This window comes from Python bivittatus, unplaced genomic scaffold (genome assembly GCF_059951505.1).
Source record: "Python bivittatus isolate LINGU-HERP-01145 unplaced genomic scaffold, Pbiv_v1 ctg000710_np1212, whole genome shotgun sequence".
In the NCBI taxonomy this organism is placed as follows: Eukaryota; Metazoa; Chordata; class Lepidosauria; order Squamata; family Pythonidae; genus Python; species Python bivittatus.
Genome location: NW_028277099.1, coordinates 7,869 through 16,594, shown reverse-complemented (window position 1 = coordinate 16,594; position 8,726 = coordinate 7,869). Strand labels below are relative to the sequence as shown.

Here is an 8,726-nt window from a genome sequence, read left to right as displayed (position 1 = left end):
ACATCTGCAGACTTCGTCTTTTCCAAGATGCTCACAGCATTTATGACTTCGGCTTCTTTCATGTTTTCTGGGATACTAACAGTTACAAGATTTATTTCAATTCTACTCTTTCATGTATTGCTATTTTACTCATGCAGATCTCAAAAATACACCTTCCGGATTGTCACACACAAACACCCCATGCTCTTTTTGTTCCTCCTATCTTTCGTGTGCCTTAGTCTGACACTCCTGAGTGGCTGAATTTCAGCAGGGACGCAGAGGGGCATTTTTATACTCCAGATGGACGTTTCTTCATACACCTTCCAGAAATCGTTGATTTCCACCTCGTTCCTAATCATTTTATCATTTTTGGTTTTAACTCTGTTTGCTCTGCTAGAGGCTCCTTAAGGAACCCTATTTACCCATTTCCAAACCCATTTGTATTTCCTTCAAAAGAGCTGTAGATTTCTCTGCTTGTTTCAATCTTCACATTCCTTGCTCTCTTTGAATACATTCTTTGTAAACAGCGCGTTCCTTCGATACACTCTCTACAGGATCTTTCCTCCTCCTCATTTTTCTAGCACTCATTCCCTCCCGTGTATCTTTCCCTCATCCACAGCCTCCTTCCCGTCATCTTTCCACCCACTGTCTTTTTTTCAGACTTCCCCTTGCCCATGCGTTTCTGGCCCTTTGGAAGAGAATTCCTTTCACTCTTTCAAGAAGTTGCCCTGTTGTGATGGGCTCAGGAATAGTCTCGAGGACCAGAAAGAAGAGCTCTTGCTGAAGTGTATAAACGTTTATTGGAATTTGAAACAGAAGAAGAACAAGTGAAAGAATGCATGATAACATGGGCTAAAATTTTTGGTTATAATATAGAGATGGAATAATGGGGAAATGTGTGGCTGAAGGGATTGAAATTTACATTCTGTTTTAATTGTAAGGAGACTTTTTATAAGATGATGTACTGTTGGTATACGTCACCAGAGAAATTGCCTAGAATGTATAAATACCCTTCAAATTTATGTTGGAAATGTGAAGAACAAGGAGGACATTTTGTCATCTTTGGTGGACATGTAAAAAGGCTGGAAAAATTTGGATCCAAATACATACACTGATTCAGAGGATTTTAAAGATTAATATGCAATTGAAACTAAAGGGGTTGTTGGGGGGGGAGGGACTGATGGGCAAACAGTTGGAAAAAAGTCTTGGCAGTTTGCTTTTGTACATGACAACTGTATGAGATTATTGTAAGATTCGGCACTACCCAGAATGAAGGAATGGTTGGTGAAGATGATGGAACTTGCAGAGATGGCGAAACTGACTTCTTTCATCAGAGAAAAGACAATATCTACATTTATTGCTTATGGGAAACACATTATAGACGTTTTGTGTGAAACAGAAAAACATGAACTGCTTAATGGATTTGATGATTAGACAGAATAGGTTATAGAAATAAGAGAAATATTTTGTAACCATAGAGTAAGAGGTAAACTTATAATTGCACTTATAACTGTTGTAAAGATCAGAAGCCATTTCTTTGAGTCTTTCTTTTTCTTTCTTTCTTTCTTTCTTTCTTTCTTTCTTTCTTTCTTTCTTTCTTCCTTCCTTCCTTCCTTCCTTCCTTCCTTCCTTCCTTCCTTCCTTCCTTCCTTCCTTCCTTCCCTACTTTCCTTTTATTTTTTCCTTTCTTGCACTTTTAGCTCTCTCTTTGATTTCCTCCTTTTTCTAACTTTATATTCGTTTGTGATAGATAGATAGATAGATAGATAGATAGATAGATAGATAGATAGATAGATAGATAGACAGATAGATAGATAGATAGAAAGATAGATTGATTGATTCCTGAGCAAAACTTCCATACATATATGTAATATATAAAATGTATGAAACTTTTGCTCAGGGATGGTAAAAGATGCCAATCACTGGAGGAAACACTTTGAAAGCTTGGTTATTGTCTTATGTGCTTTTCTCCTTAAAAGTTGTTGTAATTCTGGTGAAATTGTTAACCTAATTGTGCTTCTTCTAAATTTTCTTTCTTTTCTGTTTTCTCTCCCCATGTCAAAATGATGATCTGGCTCAAAGCTGACCTTCAGTACAAATTAAATCATGACTGGACGGCTTTTAAAGGCCATCTTTATTTCTTTAGTGATGAACAACTAGGTTTTTTTAGCATGCTATACGAGTGCAAAAAATTTAAAGCTCATATTATTTCCATTGGAAGTCAAGCAGAGGAGGTAAGCATACTACCCTTGTCCCTCTGCTGATGAAATTGATTTTGTTGTTGTCTGAGTTTTGTGTTGTTCCCTTTGGCTTTTGGTCTATCACTGCTGTCAGCCTGTTCTTGATTTGGTGGAAAGGGGTCCCACCCTAAAATCAGCTGTGCCCGTGACTGATCCCTCTCCTGCATCGATTGTCTCTGGAGAATGTGCAAAGCAAGCCGCTTGGTTGAAAGCTGTCCTCATGCTTGTCAGGGATGCAAGAGAGGCTCAAATGGGTCTTGGGTGGGTGGGCGAGAATGGCAGGCTTGGACCCATGGCTTGACTTGGGGATCAAAGCAGGAGGGCACCACCACCAAAACTCAGCAAGTCTGCATGGCGGCTGAGGAGCAGCACAGCGGGCTCATTTTGAGTGGGGATTCCAGGCTCTTTCAAAACTCCACCTGCCCCCTCAAAGCTTGGCAGCTCCCTGCAACCTGCCAGGGACCTTTTGGCGCAACGGTGGGATGGTGCGGCAGAGCCTGGCTCTCCCCAGAACCCGGCAGCTCACAGCAATTTGTTGGCCTTGGGGACCCACCAGCCTGATTTCAGCTTTTCCAAGGTACAGCCCTTTTGAAAGCCCACAGTTGGGCCCAGTTTTCAAAGAGGCTCAGTCAGCGCTGCAAACAAGGCTACTGTGCGGCTGTTGAGGAGCTGTGGACAGCTGCCAGTTTTGAGAGGGCTGGCCTTTCCTGCTAGCCGCCAGTGTTGTGGGACTCCTCCCTCCTGGAAGCCCCAAACACAGAGGCAGCGAGCAGCTGACCGGAGCTCCTTCTGCCGGGAGGAGAAGGGGAAGAAGGTGAGCGGGTGTGCCCTCCCCAACTGGAGTGGGCCAAGAGGCTGTTTCCCCCCCACTGCAGGGTCCCCTGGTGTGCATCTTGGAAGCCCTGCAAGTGGTTGCTGGTTTAAGAGGGACAGACTAGGGCCAGGCAGCCAGGGATGAGGGAGCCTTCTGGGCTGAGGATGAGATGAGAGCTAGGACTTCGGGATATGGTGGAACAACGGGGCTTTTACCATGGTTAGGTGCAAATGGGGAATGCCCCATAGACTAGGTTTGATCATGGCTTCCATGGTCCTACTATTGCATCCAGAGTGCACCCAAGCTCCTCCTTGGTTCCTCCCAGTTGTTCCATTGCTTCAGGAACTTGACACACCCCACTGTTTTCTAATTGTACCATATGGATTGCATTGCTGCTGCTTCTCCATTTATGTTTCTGTGCAGGCTCTGCTTTTGAAAGTCTTCAAGGTGAGAATCTTTCCTGTATAATTTGTGATTCTCTTTTTTCAGGAGTTTTTAGAACGTTCACTTAAGGACAAATATGGAGCCTACTGGATTGGACTGAGATGGCATCCAGAGACAAACAAATGGAAATGGGCTGATAATGACTTAGCTTTTACTGTTGGGTAAGTGTCTAATCCAAGTGTGTTTCTCTGTAGCCTAGCTTCAAATCTGAGAGAGGTGGCAGTTGCTGCAATGTGAAGACCCAAATATATAATATTGGCATTTGTAGGATAATGTCACTGCACTTGTGTAATTGTTTTGGGGTCATTACAGTTTGCTGCAGATGCTGCTAGTGGAATAAAGCGTAAAAACTTTCTATAATTCTTTTGTTTTTCTTCCCTGGAAGTTCTTTGCATGCACAAAATCACCATTCCAGTATGCAATTTGACTTTCGGAAAGTGTCTTAGGGACTGATGGAGTTTTCCCAGTTCCAGTGACTGAGTCCTAATCCTGGTGAATGCCTAGGTGAAACTTTCAGGTGCATTTTTGGCGTGGTGCTTCCTGTTGCCATCTACCACTTGAAAGACAAGCCAACAGACCAGCCCTCGCCCCAGGATTAACCTGCTTCCGAGCCAAGATGGTCACCAAAGTTGATGTCGGACCAAGATCATTGGCTCTCTAGGTTCTGCACAGTATCTTAGCTGTTCCTAGCTCTGCACTCTTCTGCACAGAGAACTCTCATGTTGTTCCTGGGATCTGTTGGAGCCACTCTCCCACTTAGGAGTCACAACCCCAAATGCTCCTACTGCCACTGAGACCCCTTTGGGCTTTATTTTCCACATCCTCTCTAGTTCCTCCTCCAGGCCCTGGTCCTTCTTCAGCTTCTCAAACTCCTTCTTCCTGATGCTGCTGTCACTTGGCACCGCTACATCTATCCCCACCGCTGTCTTCTGTTCCTTGTCAATGACCACAATGTCTGGTTGATTGGCCAGTACTTGCCTGTCTGTCTGGATCTGGAAATCCCACAGGATCTTAGCCCTTTTTTTCTCCATGACCTTCTGTGGAGTCTCCCATCTGGACTTGGAAGGGTCTAGCCATACACTGTGCAGATGTTCCTGTACAGAATGCCAGCTACATACTTGGTGGTGCTGTTCAGTGTGTGCTGTTCCTGCTTGCATCTTTCACCCTGCCACTATGGGTTGGAGTGCCTCTGAGGCCTCTCTGCACAGTCTGCCCCTTGGGTCCTACCTAGTGTGGTAGACCCCTGCTTCTATGGATCTGGTGCTCAGTGCCTATTCTTGTGCTGCTATGATGAGTGCCTCGGTGCTGTCTTTTAGTCAAGCCCTTTCCAGCCACTGATAGGATTTCCCAATGTCAGCCACCTCATCCCATGCAGGGGCTTCTCTTGCCATGGTACTTCCTCTGCTTGAACGTCTTCCCATGTCTGCTGCTTCCTCAGGCATTATAAAAGAAATATCCATCTCTCTCTCAATTCTCTTTCCCTCCTTATCTCCACAGTGGATAATAGAATGTCTGGGAGTGTTCTGGCTGTCTTGATGCCAAACAAAGCCTTTAAATCTTAAAGCTCCACCATCCAGGATTTGAATCTCCTTTAACACAAGCTCCTGGTCTTTCCACATCTTCACAACTCTCTCTAGGGTTTTCTCCCCGGTCTTCCTCCTTGTCTCAGGGCTGAAATCTCTGGATTTAGCAAACTGGGTTGTTCCTCCACTCCACTCTACTCCACATTAACCAGGCAATGTCCTCTCCAGCAGCATGTCTTTCAGCATTTGCAATATACCCCCCTCTGTCAATTTGCTTTTCCTGGCTCTTTTTATATTATTTTCCGTTTCCAGAACTTATATGTGCCACTGTACAAGTACCTTCCTGCATTTCCCCTTTCTGTCTTGTGCTGAGTCATCTGCCTCTCCTAAAACACACACACATGATCTTGGCACAGACCCAGCTGCTTTTCTTCTGCCAGGCCCTTCAACCTGCTATATGCAACTTCCACAGTGTAACATAAAACATGAGCATTCACAATACAACTTAAAAGATAATGTAACAAAAATCCACAGTAACTATAAATAAAACATCTGCAGTAAATAACAGCATGAAACAATTGGTATTAACAAAGTCCACAACAAGCCTCTTATGCAATCATTACCTGCCATATTAAAGATATTTCACTAACAGAAACAGCTGCATTCTCAGAGCTACCGCTTGTGAAAATTCCACTCCAAAAGGCCCTCCAAGGAGCTCAGCTCTTACCACTCTCTGGAAGGCCACTAACATCAGTTATGGACCCCTCTGATTCAGCGGCTGAACAGGAGAAGCTTGTGGACACTCAGTTCAGGAGGCAGCAGGCCTTCAATCAACTGTGAGGAAAGGGTCAGACTCAGGGCAAGTAGCCGCTTCTTCCTACAGTGAGGAGCAGCCTGACCTTGGGAGAGGGCTGAAGAAGCCAAGGGGTGGAGATGACTTCTTGACAGGGGCGGGGGCACATTAACCCCTCTAATTAGGCAAAACCAGAAACTCTGGCTATAAAACATCATGTTCCAGATCCTTCCCTTGGCGGTGCTCCTCTGGCATCTAATCCCTGCTTTCTCTTGATTGCTTGCCCTAAAATGGATCTTTCCTTTGGAAACATGCTAATTGCTTCCTGATTGTTTGCTACTCAGTCTAGTGCAGTTTAAATTAACACTCTGAATTACATTCAGAAGCATATTGGCAACCAATGCAATACCTTTAGGACAGACGTAAAATGTTTATAGCAGTTAACACCTGCTAGGAAGTGGGCCACCATAGTTTGCACCCATTGTAGCTTCCAAGCATTCTTCTAAGGCATCCCTACATAGATGCTCACATTCCATGGTGTGGTGATGTGGCCCTGAGTTTCTGTTTCAAAGTCTTTGCCCTCCAGATAGGGCCATTGGTAGCAAACAGCCCATCTAGCAATAGCCTCAAGTCTAGGAGGACCCCTGTTTAAGCCCTTCAAGGTAGACTAAACTAGGAAACCAGTGGCAGAATCTTGCCAGTCTGAATGAATTCCCCCCTCTGTGCCCTTACTTTTGTGTGAACTAGAGAGGGGCTTGTCTCAGAGGTTTACTCACGTTACATTCTTGGCCTGGGATCAGGCTCCTCTGTCAGCCTTCCCAGGACAGGAAACATGACCAGATGAGCTAATTCTACTTTATTGTAAGGCTACATTAACAGAATCTTGCAAGTCTGAAAGTACAATCCTCCTGCCATCACCTTTATAGCCCCAAAAGGTAGGGAGGATCCTTCTGTCCTCTCTTATCTGATCGTTCCCTAGGCAGCATCTCTTCACCCCATCTCTCCAGGTCTTTCTCATATATTGTTACACTTCTTATCTGACTGTTGCCTTGGGAGAGGCTCTTTCACCTGTCCTTCAAGGCCATTTCTTCTTCCCTCTACATCATAGATCTGCTCCCTAAGTAAGAGTGCTTCCATCTTGGAAAACAACATGTGAGATGATTGGGAACCTCAGTGGACAAAGGCAACTCCATCTTGCTTGGATTCAAGTTTTGGGTGTTTTGTTCCATCTAGATCCTAGCAGTTTCCAGACACAAGATTTCCACAGCATCACCCCCTTGACCTGGGATGGTGATGTAAAATTCAGTTATCTTTAGCATTGTGATGATACTGAACCCTGAACTGATGAAGGACCTTCCCCAATAACTTCTTGCAGATGGATAATTATGGGGAGAGGGCCAAACACTGCTGTGCCCCACGAATGAGTAGCCATCAGCCTGACTTCTTCTCCCCTATCACCACCAACTGAGCCACCTGCTGATGAAACCATTCCAAAATTCTCCCCAAGCCCCAACTCTTGAAGCAGCCAAGAAGGATACCATGGTCCATATTTTAAAGCTGCGTTGGGTGGACATAATGGATCTATTGCCATGACCTGTTCAAAAGCATTTTTATTAAATAGCCCAACAAATGTGAACGGTAATGTACTTAAACTGGAACCCCTCCTCTACCACACTTTAACCATTCTGGAGCATCTTATTTTGGCAATAACTTCAGGATCATGTTTATCCTGTTAATGCATATGTATGTCAGATATTAAGAGGGGAGTGACAGTTGTACTTCAGCCCCCTGGTATTGACATGCCTCCCACACTTGTTGAAGGTGTGTCTGAAGCCACTGGGTGTGGTCATTAGAGATGCAGTTGGAGATGCACCACCAGAATTCTGATGACACTCAAATCTATTTCTCTGTAATATCAACAGTGCAAACTTCCACTGAGGTGAGGGAAGAGGGTGAAGCGGGAAAAGATTTTATTCCTTTATCCTAAGTTTGTAAAAGATACTAATTTTCTATGGCAGACTGATGGCTATTGTTTCTTCTTTTCAGATACTGGTCTGCTGGATATCCAAAGAAAAGCCCTATGCCATGTGTAAAAATGTTGAGTAAATGTAACATTACTTTAAAGTGTTGGGCTAATGAAGATTGTGCTAGACGTGGAAAGGGCATTTGCAAGCAGATTCCTGAAAAAAAATGGATGACCTAGCTCTTTGCTCAATGATGCAGAAAACTGTATTTGATGAAATCAGAAAACAAAGAAGTCAATCAGTGAACCTGCCTCTTAAAAATAGTTGCCCCAATCAGTTAGTGTGGAGGCATGAAAGAATTCAGGACTTTGACATCAACTTTCAAATACCTTCTCAGTCCTGCTTTTGTGGAGATTAAAAAACACTGTCTTATTAGGCAACTTAAAGGGTTAGTAAAAAATGAAAAAAGAACCTGTCTTTCCTATATTCATTCTATTTAGTTCAGAGATGGGCAACCTACAGACATCAACCACTTAAAGCCACCCAGAAGCCGTGTGCATCCCATCCATCATCCTACGATTTGCCATCAAGGTCAATATACAGGTTCGGTTTATTTATTCATCAGATCTCTACCCTGCCGCCATCAGTAAGCCTTTGTATGTGGCTTACATAGAATATAATAAAACATTTTACAACACCCACAGTGTTTTAACATATCAAACCATGTAAGAGGCTCAACAACAGCAATAAAAACAGTACTAAACAAAAGGACAAAAATAAAAGCAGTAAAATTGAGAATTAGAGATGACATAATATCAGGGGAAGTCTCTCCCAAACAGCTCCATCTTCAACAATTTCAGAAATGCCCACAAAGAGGGGACTAGGTTAATATCCACTGGGAGGCTGTTCCATAACATTGACACTGCTTCAGAGAAACAGCACCTTCCTGCTTTAGTCCCCTGGACTTCC

At 43.8% G+C, this 8,726-nt stretch overlaps 1 long non-coding RNA gene across 1 annotated transcript; it reads left to right on the top strand.

Moving 5' to 3' along the window:
* The first annotated feature begins 2,909 nt into the window (after positions 1-2,909).
* Positions 2,910-8,228, top strand: LOC148214109 (uncharacterized). The gene is made up of 3 exons (XR_015793485.1): positions 2,910-3,033; positions 3,523-3,638; positions 7,840-8,228. It is a non-coding gene; the product is annotated as an uncharacterized LOC148214109 (long non-coding RNA).
* Positions 8,229-8,726: the final 498 nt, after the last annotated feature.